This window comes from Eucyclogobius newberryi, unplaced genomic scaffold, assembly GCF_026437365.1.
Source record: "Eucyclogobius newberryi isolate DKJ021-1_F unplaced genomic scaffold, fEucNew1.0.hap1 SCAF_21, whole genome shotgun sequence".
NCBI classification, from domain to species: Eukaryota; Metazoa; Chordata; class Actinopteri; order Gobiiformes; family Gobiidae; genus Eucyclogobius; species Eucyclogobius newberryi.
In genome coordinates this window covers 29,363,449-29,379,852 of record NW_027315846.1, presented here as the reverse complement: position 1 = coordinate 29,379,852, position 16,404 = coordinate 29,363,449, and the positions used below count along the sequence as shown (strand labels likewise).

At 45.0% G+C, this 16,404-nt stretch overlaps 1 pseudogene; it reads left to right on the top strand.

Moving 5' to 3' along the window:
* The first annotated feature begins 4,255 nt into the window (after positions 1 to 4,255).
* LOC140370226 (protein NLRC3-like) lies at positions 4,256 to 15,666 on the top strand (annotated as a pseudogene).
* The last annotated feature ends 738 nt before the right edge of the window (positions 15,667 to 16,404 follow it).

Sequence of the window (16,404 nt, the reverse complement as noted above, 5' to 3'; positions counted from 1 at the left end):
GATGACCCAACAGGACCTGATACTTGAACGCCTCGCTATTTCCCGGGGGCAGTACATTACCCAGCGTGATCTTCAGGCAGGTCCATTCTCCCGCATCCCAGCGGGTGAGGTCCGGGACGACCGGTGGACACCCCCTGTATGGTTCCTCTGGACCGGCCCGATGGCACTGGTGTGGCTCGGAACGCCGGGTCGGCTCTGTCCGCGGCTACGGGGGCGCCGGCCTGGTATCGGCCTGGTATCGTGCTGAACAGATGTCTCCCCATTTCGGAATTGAGCGCCCTCAGCAGGTTCCGCATCTGGTCGACCACCGCGGCGGTGCCCGCCCCTGGGTTCGGGCCTCGGACCGGTCCCCCTTGGTCTGGGTGGGTTTGGCTCGGGCGGGGGCCCCGGGCGCCTCGGCCGTGGGTACTGGCAACCCGTCGCGGCTAGCCGCTGGGGGGTCGGCTCGGGGGTGTACGCTCGCTCCGCCTCTCTTCAGCGTCGGTGGCCCGGTACAGCACTCTCAGCCTCTTGGCGGCAGCTCGATCGGTGACTGGGCGGCTGGGGCCCGGTTCCTCGGGGGTGACCCGGTTGGGTGCTGCCCGGGAGGGTCTTTGCTCCATCCTGCCCCCCGCGGGGTCCACGGCTCCTGGATGTCCGGGGTCAGGCTTGAGCCCCGTTCTAGCTTGATTCCACGAAGTGCTTCAGATAACACTATTGGTTGTCTTAAAAGTATACAATGAGCTGTTAAAAATTTGAAGTTTTCTGGTCTATTTACAGCTCTCCGCTCGAGGCGTCACCTTATGCAATGTTGTTATTTTTCGACCAATCAGCTGGGAGCACATGGCTACTTATTCAGCCACTTATCCAGCAGCAGCTACGTGTTCCTCGGAGACATTTCATTCATTTCTCCAGATTTTCTCCAGAGCTTATGATTCTACCACTACTACATCTATCAAATGCCACAGACGAAAAGAAAGGGCCCCCGGGTCCTCATGGGTAAGAAGTCACAAGATACAATCCCTGCTATGTTGTGTTGTTTGTTCCTGCGCTAGCTCGCGGCTAACTCGGCTAGCTCGTTTTTGTCGGCCTCCCTGGTTTATTTTTCGGTGTTGTTTTGTATTTCTTGACCTGTGTGGGTCGTGCGGGGTGTGTTTTTATGGTTGTTTGGTGTTAGTTTTCCTGATTTTATTGTCACTTTTGCCGCTGAGTTTTCCACTGGAGCCGAACGGAGCTAAGCTAAGCTAAGATGTCTCTGTCCTCTGTGTCTCTGTCCTCTGTGTCTCTGTCCTCAGTGTCTCTGTCCTCTGTGTCTCTGTCCTCTGTGTCTCTGTCCTCTGTGTCTCTGTCCTCAGTGTCTCTGTCCTCTGTGTCTCTGTCCTCTGTGTCTCTGTCCTCAGTATCTCTGTCCTCAGTGTCTCTGTCCTCTGTGTCTCTGTCCTCGGTGTCACTGTCCTCAGTGTCTCTGTTCTCAGTGTCTCTGTCCTCTGTGTCTCTGTTCTCAGTGTCTCTGTTCTCAGTGTCTCTGTCCTCTGTGTCTCTGTCCTCTGTGTCTCTGTCCTCTGTGTCTCTGTCCTCAGTGTCTCTGTCCTCTGTGTTTCTGTTCTCAGTGTCTCTGTTCTCAGTGTCTCTGTCCTCAGTGTCTCTGTCCTCTGTGTCTCTGTTCTCAGTGTCTCTGTCCTCAGTGTCTCTGTCCTCTGTGTCTCTGTCCTCTGTGTCTCTGTCCTCAGTGTCTCTGTCCTCTGTGTTTCTGTCCTCTGTGTCTCTGTCCTCAGTGTCACTGTCCTCAGTGTCTCTGTCCTCAGTGTCTCTGTCCTCAGTGTTTCTGTCCTCTGTGTCTCTGTCCTCAGTGTCTCTGTCCTCTGTGTCTCTGTCCTCTGTGTCTCTGTCCTCGGTGTCACTGTCCTCAGTGTCTCTGTCCTCAGTGTCTCTGTCCTCTGTGTCTCTGTCCTCGGTGTCTCTGTCCTCGGTGTCTCTGTCCTCAGTGTCTCTGTCCTCAGTGTCTCTGTCCAGTTCTTTGTTGTGTCAGATGTAAACTTTCACATTCCTTGTCCAGGTCGCTTGTCTTTTGTCTCGTTTCCTGAGAAAGCGTCCACATTTAGCCACTTCTGTATTTTTCTTGGTTAAATGTTGATTCATGTCGACTCTTGTGCCTTTAGTTCTCTAGATTGTCGCAGTAGGTCAATCTTTTGCTTCTTTGACTCCAGCTGAATCACAATGGATGGTTTCATTCTACGATCCTTGCTTGGGACAGTATGTAACTGGAGATGTTGTGCATTTACACATTTATGTTTATACTGTTCAGAAATATCTAAATCTGTTGTTGAAGTGTCTGTAATTCCTCAGGAGGAGCTTCACCTTCATCGACTCCAGCTGCGGCTCTTGCAAAGCTGTGATGTTTTGTTTCTAATCCAGTAATGATGAGATCTTTGCTCCTTGTTTTGTGTTCTCACTGGTTTAGTTCACTTTGTGTTTGTTTCACACTTTACACTAAAGAATCTGGGACTGAAGAGCTCTGGATGTTCTAAAACCACTCTATATATTTAAACGTGACAGCGTCTTCAACATGTCAGAAAAGCAAATCCATCAACACGTTTGTGGACTGTCCTGCTGGCTCTCTGTCCGTCAATCAAATCTGTTGTTTGCAGAATAATAAACAGGCCACAATCTGCAGTAGCTCTAGACACTGGTGAAGGAAGAGAAGGTCCAAATATGAGAAGATGAGCTCTGGAGAGGTGCTGATGGGGCGGAGGAGGGCTGCACCAGCTGAGAGCAAACTGGAGAGTCAGAGCGTCCAAACGATAGGATCAACTCTCATCTGAAAATGTGTCTCAATAACTGACGTACGAGGAGGAGGAGAGACAGAGGAGGAAACCACAACTATGGAGACTTTTGCTCTTTCTTCAACCTTTCTTCAGTTTGGAGAAGCTTTCAGAGCAACACCAAAGAAACTAAACCATGAACTGATGTGAAAATGTTCTAAAATATGAGTCTTCACGTGTTTTCAGCCACGAGTCAAAAGTGAAAAGTGAAAACAAATACTCTGGAGTGGTTTAGGCGGCAGCACATATGCAGCAAAGTGTTGTGAGTTTGAATCCCGGCTACGACAATTTGCTGCATGTCCTCCCTCCTCTCTCTTCCCCATTTCACCTGTCTAATAAAGCCTTCAGGTCCTGCCATATCTGTGTCCTCAGCAGTAACCTCCTGTCACTCACCTGTGTGAAGCCCCGCCCACCTGGACCACAGCCAATAGAGGAGCGGCTCTGAGTCACTCCAGGAAGAACACACAAACAGGTTTCTTCCTCCAGCCGCACACTTTTCTCTGGGACACTTTGGACTCTTTGGATCCGCTCAGGTTTGACTACTTTGATTAGATTCAACACTGGCTTTAGTCCTGGTTTAGTCCTGGTTTAGACCTGGTTTAGACCTGGTTTAGACCTGGTTTAGACCTGGTTTAGTCCTGGTTTAGTCCTGGTTTAGACCTGGTTTAGACCTGGTTTAGTCCTGGTTTAGTCCTGGTTTAGTTTTCGTTTAGTCCTGGTTTAGTCCTGGTTTAGTCCTGGTTTAGTCCTGGTTTAGTCCTGGTTTAGTCTTGGTTTAGTCCTGGTTTAGTCCTGGTTTAGTCCTGGTTTAGTCTTGGTTTAGGCGTTGGTTTATTTCCTGGTTATAGCCCTTGTTATATCATTAGTTTAATTAAAACTTCAGATTGGTTTGACTGGTAATTATTTATAATGAGTGCTGAATGTATTTATTACGTAACTTTACATTTGTTAGTCATAGTTCTGTTTAGATTATTGACCTATTTGTAGATTTTGCCTCACTCATAATTGTCTAATATCAGTTGTTGTTGTTTATCGTTTCCCTGTAGAACTTGACTTGTGTCTGTAGGGGGCAGTGTAGGACTTTGCTGCTGTCACTTCCTCTAAACCCAAATAAATGGTCCTGTTTTGGTCCTTTTGGTTCCCACTGAATTTGTGACTGGTTTTAGTTCAGTTTGAATCTCATATGTTACAGTTTGATGTGAATGTGTTTTCTTGAGGCTCCATGAGATGAAACACTTGACTAAAGTGCAGACTGCACAGAACAGGCTGATGGCTCATGTAGTCTGTGTTTATTTCAATATAAGGACAAGTAAACAACCTGTTCATTTGTTTGTCCTTTAGTTTGATGTGACAGATCAGCACACATGTACAACCAGAACAACAGAAATGTACACACTTATTTTAGACTTATATGTTTGTTGTTTGTATTTGTAATGTGCCATTTCATATTGAATATTATGGAGAAATAAATAAACCATGTGATGAGTGGGCGGGGTTAAACAGTGTGATGTCATTGTGTAGGACTCTGGACTGAGCATGGATCAGAGAGAGCACAGAGAGGACGCAGTACCTCCCACCACCAGCAGGGGAGAAGTGACAAGTGAACGCTCCATTGGACGAATCATTGACTTTAAAAACAAACATGATCCACAGTAAGTCAGACACAATCATTAGATCTGATTATTGATGTGTGTTTATAGGACTGTTTTAGGAGTAACTGGAGTTAAGTCAAAGTCAAATGCTTTTAATCTTTTCCATTTAATCTGTGTTTTTCTTTACCAGGATCCACCAGAAACATCCTCGGTCTGAACCTGGTCCCAGCTGTGAGTCCCTCAGGAGTCACAGGTCTATGTATGAACCAATAACCTTCAGGACAGAGCCGTGAGTCTCATCTGTGTGTTATGGGATATAATAATTACATCATAGGTATTAAAGCACTGCTTGATATGATAAGGATCTGGAAGTGAGCTGCAACTACCACATAATCACCTCTTTTGAGTAAATGTGAGTTAAGAGACGCTGCAGGTGAAGAGGACAGAAAAAAAGACTTTACAGATATCAGTTTGAATCAGTTTGATCAGTTTCTGGGAAAATGGTCAGAACCAAATTTCTTGCTTCATTTTGTTGACATGTCAGATTATTATTTTTTTTAAACAGACGTGTTTTTGGATTTCTGATCTACTGGATCTTTCTGAAAACGTGGTGTAAAAATTCAAATTTTGCTTCATTTCTTGGAGTCTAAACTTTCAAAAAAATCCTTGTGTACGATTAGTCAAAATCATGTTAAGTCCAAGTTTGTAACGTTTGGTGTGTGTAGGTGCTACTTTAGGCTGATCTTTATGTCTCTGTGGGAGAAAGCATTTTGAGAAAAGATCTTTGAAGTTACAATGTTCCAGAGAAATCTATGACATTGATTTAATTATATAATAAAACATCTTTAGGTGCAGACTGGGCAATGCTGTTGTTGCTTTTCTGTTCAAATAGCAAACTGACAAATACATGATTTAATGTCTGTAGTGTTAAATAAAATACAGTTTGAGTAATTCTGTTGAATATTTCAAGGACATACAGTCAGACATGTGGAGGTTCATGATTGTTATTGTGTTGGTGGGTGTGGTTCTTGTCCAGAGAGGGGAGGGGCCACTGTTCAGCACCCTCACAGCAGGAGGATACAGGCTCTTGCTCAGTCTGGTGCTTCTGGTATGTTTGGACCTGTACCTTCTCCCTGAGGGCAGCAGGTGGAGCAGGTGTAGAGCTGGTGGTGTGGCTCATGCAGGAGGTTGTGCTCTCTCTTCAGACAGCGGCTGGTGTAGATGGGACTGATCTCTGGGAGAGAAGTCCAAGCTGTTTTTACCACACGTTGGAGAACCAAACTAAAAATCCATAGGTCAGGTCAGAACTGATGGCACAGTTGTAGAAGTTCACCATCAGCGTTCTGGGGATGTTGGTGCTGCTCAGTTTCTCTGGCTTTTCAAGTGTTTACTTCAACTATTTCAGTTTAGAGAGAAAATGTGTGATTCATCTAAATTGTCTTCTAAATCAGTGTTTTTAATCCCAAAAAAATGTTTCATTGTTTTTTAAATTCACCAGACTCCAGCACAAACCAGAATCTTCTGCAGAATTCCCCAGCTGTGAGTCCTTCAGGAGTGACCGGTCTATGGGACATCAACATGATTTACATGTATTTATTGGTGTTGAAAACAATTGCACTGAAAGTCGGTGTAATCCCTCATTTGTCTCCAAAGTGCTGCACCGAGTACAAAATAAACACAAGCAAAATATGTTAAAAAATTAAAATAAAACTACATAAAAACGTACAAACAAAATAAAAATAAATTAACAACAATATGAAATATTCAAAAATAATAAAAGACGGTTGGAGGACCACACAATTCTCATGCCGGGTCAAATGCCAGTGAATAAAAGTGCGTTTTTAAACAAGATTTAAAAGCATCAACTGAAGGAGGAAGAGTGGGAGGAAGAGCGTTCCAAAGTTTGGGGCCAACAACAGAAAAGGCTCGTTCGCCTCGGCTTTTGAGTCTCGTTGTTGAAGAAGTTGGAACTGGCCCTCAGACCTCAGCGAGCGCAGGAGTGTAGGGGACACTGAGGTCTGAAATGTACACGGGGGGCAGGCCATGAAGCACTTTAAAAACAAACAAGAACATTTTAAAATCAACTCTAAAATGATTGAGGTGTAATATGTTCTCTACCATGTGGGCCCGTTACAAGTCGTGCTGCACTAACTGTAAGCGTGACAGGTTAGCTTGTTAGCTTGTTAGCGTGTTAGCTTGGCTGATCCCAGTGTACAGTGCATTACAGAAGTCAAGACGTGTAGAGATAAAAGCATGGATCACCCGCTCCAGGTCACTAAAAGATAAAACCCATTTGAGTCTAGATAAAAGCCGAAGGTGAAAAAAATAGATTTAACCACCACATTGATCTGCTTGTCAAGCTTAAAATCTCCATCAATGATGACGCCAAGGTTGGTGGCTGTAAACGTGATGTAGGGTTGGTGAGACCCCAATTCTAAATTAAAATCAACTGCTTTGTTTGGCTGAAAAACCACAATTTCCATTTTCCACAGCCAGCCAAGCCTTGACATCATCCAAACAGTTCAGGACGGGCGCCAGGGAACTATTTCTTACTGGGAGTCGTCCACATAAAAGTGATATGACATCCAATGTTTTCTAAAAGTTTGACCAGGCGGCCTAGGAGTGTTCCATTGTAGAAAAGTTTCAGTTGTATCATCTGGACACGGTTTTAGAAAAACAAGACATTTTGACTCTCCTCCAAGAGTCATTCTTAAAGATACAAATTTGGTCTGAGAACTCAAGTATTGATCCTAACCTGAGTAGGCCCTGACCACTGGGCGGAGCCTCCTGAGAATAGTCTGTCCTGTTTTTCTATTTGTTTACATTTTGCACAGCTTTATGTATCAATCTACCGGTAGTGTATAGTAGTATTTTGAAGCCATGGGGCGGCATCAGCCATGGTCATTCTGATGCTAATCAAGTACTCATCAGTATTGAGGAGCCGCAGAAGCTAACAATAGGATTTCTATGGCCAGTGCAGGGCAGTTAGGGTAAGCAAATATGAGTAGGTTAAGGTGAAACTGTAAACAGTAAAGACAATTATCAGGATGTTTTGACGAGTGGGAGGGGCTTATTCAGAGTAGGATAAATATTTAAGTTTTCGGACCAAATCCGTAGATTGACAATGACTCTTGGATGTAAGTCAAAATGTCTTGCTTTTCTAAAAACAGTGTCCAGATGACTACAACTGAATCTGTTTCTACAATAGCACTGACACAAGAATAAATGTTAATTTAGTCTCTTTGACAGAGTGGAGCAGCCGGGTCACGAGGTCTCTAGTGGTCAGCACCACCAGACACAGCTGGACTCCGTATTTAAGGTCTGTCAAATACTAAAGTTTGTAAATGTTCGGATGAATGAGAACTTGTTTCACACAGACCTGACTGCATTTGTGTTGTTTATAATGTGTCTGTTCAGCTTCTGGAGAAGGACATCTTCACTTTTGTCCAGAAGGAGCTGAAAAAGCTCCACAAGGTTCTGACTACAGATTACCCAGAATGCTTAGAGCCTCTGAAGGATGAGGATGAAGAGCAGAGGAGCAGCAGTGAGGCTGTTCTGAAGATCACACTGAACTTCCTGAGGAGGATGAAGCAGAAGGAGCTGGCTGAGCGTCTGTGGAGAAGTAGGACCATTTAACACATTGAACAAGGTGCTCACAGTCATTTTATATTCTCTGAGACTCAGGGCTGTGTCTGTTGTCTTTATTCAGGGACTTATTCTGGAGTTTGTGGGCGTAAACTGAAGTGTAACCTGCAGCAGAAGTTTGAGTGTGTGTTTGAGGGCATCGCTAAAGCAGGAAACCCCACCCTTCTGAAGCAGATTTACACAGAGCTCTACATCACAGAGGGAGGGTCTTCAGAGGTCAACCAGGAACATGAGGTCAGACACATGGAAACAGCCTCCAGGAAACCAGACCCAGCAGAGACAGCCATCACATGTGAAGACATCCTTAAAGGCCCAGCTGACACAAAAGGACCAATCAGAACAGTGCTGACAAAGGGCGTGGCTGGCATCGGGAAAACAGTGCTCACTCAGAAGTTCAGTCTGGACTGGGCTGAAGGCAAAGCCAACCAGGACATACAGCTGCTGTTCCCGTTCACTTTCAGAGCACTCAATGTGCTGAAGGAGAGAAGCTTCAGCTTGGTGACACTTGTTCGTCACTTCTTTAGTCAAACACAAGCAGAACTCTGCAGCTTTGAAGACCTCCAGGTGCTCTTCATCTTTGACGGTCTGGACGAGTGCAGACTTCCTCTGGACTTCACCAAAACCAAGGCCCTGACTGACCCCTCAGAGTCTGTCTCAGTAGACGTGCTGCTGGTAAACCTCATCAGGGGGAGCCTGCTTCCCTCTGCTCGCCTCTGGATAACCGCACGACCTGCGGCGGCCAATCAGATCCCTCCTGAGTGCGTCTCCATGGTGACAGAGGTCAGAGGGTTCACTGACCCACAGAAGGAGCTGTACTTCAGGAAGCGGTTCAGAGACCAGGCTGACACAATCATGTCCCACATCAAGATGTCCAGAAGCCATGCCAGTCTTCTGCTGGATCACTGCCACAGTCCTGGAGCATGTGTTGAAAAGCAGAGAGAGAGGAGAGCTGCCCAAGACCCTGACTCAGATGTACATCCACTTCCTGGTGGTTCAGGCCAAAGTCAAGAACATCAAGTATGAAGAAGGAGCTGAGACAGACCCACACTGGAGTCCAGAGACCAAGAAGATGGTGGAGTCTCTGGCAAAACTGGCCTTTGAGCAGCTGCAGAAAGGAAATCTGATCTTCTACAAGAGTGACCTGAGCGAGTGTGGGCTGGACGCTGCAGCGGCCTCAGTGTACTCCGGAGTGTTCACACAGGTCTTTAGAGAGGAGCCAGGCCTGTACCAGGACAAGGTCTACTGCTTCATCCATCTGAGTGTGCAGGAGTTTCTGGCAGCTCTTCACGTCCATCTGACCTTCATCAACACTGGGATCAACCTGCTCTCAGAGAAAACACAGAAGTCGACAATATTCAGTGTGAAAAGAAAACTAAGGCACCTTCACCAGACAGCTGTGGACCAGGCCTTACAGAGTCCAAATGGACACCTGGACTTGCTCCTTCGCTTCCTATTGGGTCTTTCACTGTCTGCCAATCAGGTCCTTCTACAAGGTCTGGTGACACAGACAGAAAGTAGCTCCGATACCAATCAGAATACAGCTAAATACATCAAGAAGAAGCTGAATGAGGATGTGTCTGCAGAGAGGAGCATCAGCCTGCTCCACTGTCTGAATGAACTGAATGAGCGTTCTCTGGTGGAGCAGATCCAACAGTGCCTGAGTTCAGGACGTCTGTCAGAAGGTGGACTGTCTCCTGCTCAGTGGTCAGCTTTGGCCTTCATCTTACTGTCATCAGAAGAAGATCTGGACCAATTTGAGCTGAAAAAATACTCTTCTTCAGAGGAAGCTCTCCTGAGGCTGCTGCCAGTGGTCAAAGCCTCCAACAAAGCTCTGTGAGTAACCTTTGTTTAACAGAAAATGGCTGGATTCAACTTCTACATAAACAATGTTGTCTCTCTCCAGACTGAGCAGCTGTGACCTGTCAGAGAGAAGCTGTGAAGCTCTGTCCTTAGTCCTCAGCTCCCAGTCTGAGAGTCTGAGAGTCCTGGACCTCAGTCACAATGACTTGAAGGACTCGGGGCTGAAGATGTTATCTGCTGGACTGAAGAGTCCTCACTGTAAACTGGAACAGCTCAGGTCAGAGAGATTAATATTATTCACTATTATTACATAACTTGTTGGTGGTTATATTGGAAAATAACAACATAAAGTGAAATAAAGATAGAGGACTTGTTATTTGCGTAATTTGGATTAAATGTCCTTGACTGATTAGAATAATATGTGTCCTCAGACTGTCAGGTTGTCTGGTCTCAGAGGAAGGCTGTGTTTCTCTGGCCTCAGCACTGAGGTCCAACCCCTCCCATCTGAGAGAACTAGACCTAAGCTACAACCATCCAGGAGACACAGGAGTAAGTAAAGCTCCTGTCTGCTCTACAGGAGGACCCCCACTGCACACTGGACACTCTCAGGTATGGACCTGTCCTCACTGAGATTTGTAACACCTAAGAGTGCTATTTACAGGTTAAAGGTGCCATAACATGCTTTTTTCACGTTTGTAGTCTATTCTAAGTATATAATTGATAATAATAAGGGTTGTGCAACACCCTTAACATAATAGTTAAGAAATATCACCCAGACCTTGGACCCCCTCACCAACCTGGAAATGCAAACGGCTTGGTTTGATATTCGCCCCGACCCTTGCAAAGAGCGATCTGGCTCCCCCGCCCAACCCGTGACGTAGTCTCAGAGCGCATGTGTGCCCCGCCCACCCGTGACGTAGTGTGTCCCCCCACAGCTGTCAGCTCCGCGATGCGCAGCTCCGCGCGACTGAGTGAGAAACGATAGAACTTCAGATCAACATTACTTTGAGACTAAATAAATCTGGTGTTTATTCTACAGCGTACGCAGAACAGATATATCTATAGATCTATACATATATATATGTATATATATTATATATATATATTATATATATATATATATACATACATATATACATACATATATACATACATATATATATATACATATATATATATATATATATATATATATATATATATATATATATATATATATATATATATATATATATATATATATATATATATATATATATATATATATATATATATATATATATATATATATATATATATATATGTATGTATATATATATATATATATATATATATATATATATATGTATGTATATGTATATGTATATATATATATATATATGTATATGTATATGTATATGTATATGTATATATATATATATATATATATGTATATGTATATGTATATGTATATATATATATATATATATATATATATATATATATATGTATATGTATATGTATATGTATATGTATATATGTGTACGCGTGCCTGTGGTTATGACGCGGTCTTGTGTCTACCCCCCGTCAGTTTGGAGATTGGAGGAAAGGAGATAGTCTGTATTATAGCTAAACACTGCGGGAATCAATCAAAAAAACTTTCTGGGTACATAGATGAAGCACAAATAGCAGTGTAAGAAGGTTAAAAGCTCTGAAAAGTCGATTTTGCATGTTATGGGACCTTTAATATCAGGTAACAGTGTGTTCACTATGGTATGGACCAGTGTTAGGTCTGTCTACTGGAGCAAATATTGGTTTAACGTTGGTTTCATGTTATTTCAAAGTTACTCATTAAGTTTACCATTTGTTTTTCTTTGTTAAAAACCAATTGCCATAGTCACTGTGAGCCCCGAGGGTCATTGTGGGTCAGGTGGGTCACTGTGGACCCTTGGGTCTCTGTGGGTCACTATGGTCCCCGTGGGTCACTGTGTGCCCTGTGGGTCACGTGGGTCACTGTGGACCCTTGGGTCTCTGTGGGTCACTATGGTCCCCGTGGGTCACTGTGTGCCCTGTAGATCAATGTGGGTCCCGTGGGTCACTGTGGGTCACTGTGGACCCTTGGGCCTCTGTGGGTCACTGTGGACCCTTGGGTCTCTGTGGGTCACCATGGTCCCCGTGGTTCACTGTGTGCCCTGTAGACCACTGTGGGTCCCGTGGGCCCCTTGGGTCACTATGGGTCACTGGGTCACTGTGGGTCACCATGGGTCCTGTGGGTCACCGTGGGCCCTGTGGGTCCCGTGGGTCACTGTGGGTACCGTGGATCACTGTGGTCCCCGTGGGTCCCATGGGTCACTGTGGGTCCCGTGGGCTACTGTGGGTCAAGTGGGTCACTGTGGGTCCCGTGGGTCACTGTGGGCCCTGTGAGTCACTGTGGGCCCCGTGGGTCACTGTGGGTTCTGTGGGTCACTGTGGGCCCTGTGGGTCCCGTGAGTCACTGTGGGCCCCGTGGGTCACTGTGTCATTGTGGGTTCCGTGGGTCACTGTGGGTCACTCTGGGTCCAGTGGGTCACTGTGAGTCACTGTGGGCCCCGTGGGTCACTGTGGGCCCTGTGGGTCATTGTGGGCCCTGTGAGTCACTTTTGGCCCTGTGGGTCATTGTGGGCCCCTTGAGTCACCGTTGGCCCTGTGGGTCATTTTGGCCTATAGGTCATTGTGGGCCCCTTGAGTCACTGTGGGCCCTGTGGGTCATTGTGGGCCCCTTGAGTCACTGTTGGCCCTGTGGGTCATTTTGGCCCTGTGGGTCATTGTGGGCCCCTTGAGTCACTGTTGGCCCTGTGGGTCATTGTGGCCCTGTGGGTCATTGTGGGCCCCTTGAGTCACTGTTGGCCCTGTGGGTCATTGTGGGCCCCTTGAGTCACTGTTGGCCCTGTGGGTCACTGTAATAAAAACAGACTAAATATTTAGTTGTTTTTTTTATTCCGTTAAACCTGAGTTACAGATTATTTAATAGACTTTGTTTTAAACAGGGACATTTCTCCAGACTAAAACATAAAACCCACACTTACAGATCTAAATGATCCATAAACATTGAAGGGCGTGTACCACAGGTTGAGAACCTCTGTCAGCTTCTACAGAACAAACCTTTAATCTCACATGAAGTGAAAATCCTCTGTGAAAAACACTGATGTGTGTGTTTCTTTCAGACTGAGGCCCAAAGGAGAACGATGGATGAATCCCATCAGGAGATGTAAGTCTGACTTAAGTCATTTCACACTGGTTAGTTTTATGATCTTATTTCTGACACAAACAGCACTTTAATACTCCACATGATTCTTATGATTGAACAGACTTTACTGTTGTTTTCTCATTGGCTCTCTCTTCTGTGGGCGTGGCCTCAGACTGTGTCCATCACTGAACACAGAGTTATTAAAGGTGCCATAACAAGCTTTTTCTCACGTTTCGTAGTCTATCCTAAGTGTATCATTGATAATAATAAGTGTTGTGCAACACCCTTAACATAATAGTTAAGAAATATCACCCAGACCTTGGACCCCCTCACCAACCCGGAAATGCAAACGGCTTGGTTTGATATTGGCCCCCACCCTTGTGAAGAGCGATCTGGCTCCCCCGCCCAACCCGTGACGTAGTCTCAGAGAGAGCGTGTGTGCCCCGCCCAACCCGTGACGTAGTCTCAGAGAGAGCGGTGTGTCCCCCACAGCTGTCAGCTCCGCCGTGCGCCGCTCCCGCCGCGCGAGTGAGTGACAAACGATAGAACTTCAGATCAACGAGTCTACTTTGGGGGTATGGTGACGCGTGCCTGGGGTTACGACGCGGTCTTGCCCCACCGCCCGTCAGTTTGGAGATTCGAGGAAAAGAGATAGTCCGTACTATAGCTAAAAACTGCGGGAATCAATCAAGAAAACACTCTGGGCATATATGAAGCACAAATAGCAATGTAAGAAGGTTAAAAGCTCTGAAAAGTTGATTTTGCATGTTATGGGACCTTTAAAGATGGGCTGCAATGTTTTTTAATAAGTGGAATATAGCTTTCATTTTTTCACAACGAAGACGGTTAGTTTTGACAAATGAGAAAAACCCGAGAAAACGCTATAGCAACCGCCTTGGTAACCGAACGCTTTAAGAGCGGTTGCAAAATCATCCTCATTGTTCTCGTCTGAAATGTGCTAAACAGAGCGAAATTTCACAGCAGTGCATCCAGCTGCGGCCGTGGATCGCCGCGGATGCACTGCTATGAGCGCTGCTCTGAGCACAGCGCTGCACCGGGCTCTCCCAGAGGACGCGCACTGACTTCCCAGACAAGTTATTCAGAAAACTATACCACACACCGGTCCATTCAACTTCCTGGTATAATGTAGAGTCCGCAGCGTTGAGCAGCAGCACATTCTCGTCTCCTCATCGTCATTCTCATCCGCTCTATTTTCATGGTCTGACGAGGCTCTAGCTCAAATACACGAGGCAGGACATGTTCTTCAACATATGAGGTTCATCATCTGTTGAAATCTGCTCACTTGACGAGGATTTAGTTGTATTTTGTTCCCTCTCGCTGTCCACTTCAGTGTAAATGTCCTCAGTGTTGGCTGGACAGTGTCACGGTGTGACGACACATTTCCGGGTGAAGGAGAGTATCTGAATATATTAAGACTTGGACACTAACGGCCAACGAGGACTTAACAGCACAATTTCAAATAACATTGCAGCCCATCTTTAAGCCACTGACACAGACACAGCTGTTTGACTCAGCACAGGACTGTCTACACACAAGCACAAGTGACTGTGGATTCATATAGAGACATCTGAAAGGAGAAAGTGTGTGTCATGAAGCACTGAGGAGTGAAGCAATGTGTGTAGTGACGTCACACTGAGCTTTACTTTGTCCACTGCACCAACAAACTACTGACAATTCAACTCTTACACTCAACATGAAACACACTGGATTGGTGCAACAAATAAATATAGAAATGAGAGTCATAAATCAATTAAATCCTGTACATTTGAAGAATAAATAGAGTCAAATAGTTGTATCCTGAAATCCTAATAAAGTGTGTCTCCACATGTTGAGACGCACAGGGGACTAACTGCTGCTGTGTTGTGTCTTCTCTCCATCAGATTTCTGTGATCTCACTCTGGATCCAAACACAGCTCAGAGAGAACTCAAACTGTCTGACAACAACAAGAAGGTGACACGTGTGAGAGAGAAGCAGCTGTATCCACATCATCAGGACAGATTTGATCACTGGCCTCAGCTTCTGTGTGACACTGGTCTGACTGGTCGCTGTTACTGGGAGGTCCAGTGGAGTGGATGGGTTAATATATCAGTGTCTTACAGAGGAATCAGAAGGAAAGGAGACAGTTATGACAGTTTGTTTGGAGGCAATGATCAGTCCTGGAGTCTGGTCTGTTCTGAAGATGGTTTCTCTGTTCGTCATAATAACAAACACACCTTCCTCCCTCAGCCCTTGTCCTCCTCTCGTGGGACAGTAGCAGTGTTTGTGGACTGTCCTGCTGGCTCTCTGTCCTTCTACACAGTCTCCTCTGAGCGACTGATCCTCCTCCACACCTTCAACATCACATTCACTCACTCTCTGGTCCCTGGGTTTAGTCTCAGGACTTATGACTCCTCAGTGTCTCTGTGCGCTCCGACAGACTCGCTCTAATGTGTGTGAAATAAAACATCTGTACAAACAAAAGACATTTATTTTAGAGTTTATTTGACAGAAGAAAACAAACTTCAGACATCGGCCTCACACAAGTGTCTGTTTTGAACAAATCAGTGTTTTAATAAAATATGATCTTTACAGAATAATAAACTACAATATCCAGCGAGTAAAGAGTTTTTTTTTACTTTTAAAATAGTTTTCAGAAAATGTGATGAACAACAATTGAATCCTAAAATGGTCATGTCTCCCCGAGATTAGAACCGGGCCTAAACCGGGTCTGATCCAACATGTCTGCTCTTGCTTTTGGATTAGGTTTAACATTCGACAGGTCAAATATTGATAGTACTATTTTACTTTTAGTTTCTCCCTACTGCCCCCTGGTGTCTGTGAAGCTACTCCTTCTGTTGAGCCTCTGCACGTTTAAATGCTCTGTGCTAATGCTAATGCTAATGTTGCAAATGTCAACAAATGCTAAATTTCCCACCCAGACAATGCTTTATAAACTGTAAAAGTAATAACACTGTCCGGGTTCATAAATGAACTAAATTGAACCCACATTTAATCTGATTTGAGCACTTTCCTGTTTCAGTGGTTTGTTTCACTTGTTTTGAGTCGTTAATGTTCATAAACTGTAATCCACTGCTCACTGTTTTTCCGACTTGACACTGGAACAGAAACTCTGAGAAAACTTCTCTCCAAGGTCCGAGTTCTGACCTCTGAGGACAAACGGAACTCAGCATAAAGTGAAGAGGAAAAAGTCTCTTTTTCTGAGAACCTGCTCCAAGGTTTTTTTTACATTTTAAAACTGCAGAAAATGAATCAGTGGAGTCTGGTCTTCCTTTAGATATATTATCTCATTATGTTTCAATGAAAATCTGTGTAGTTTAAATCTTGAAGCGTTACCATGGA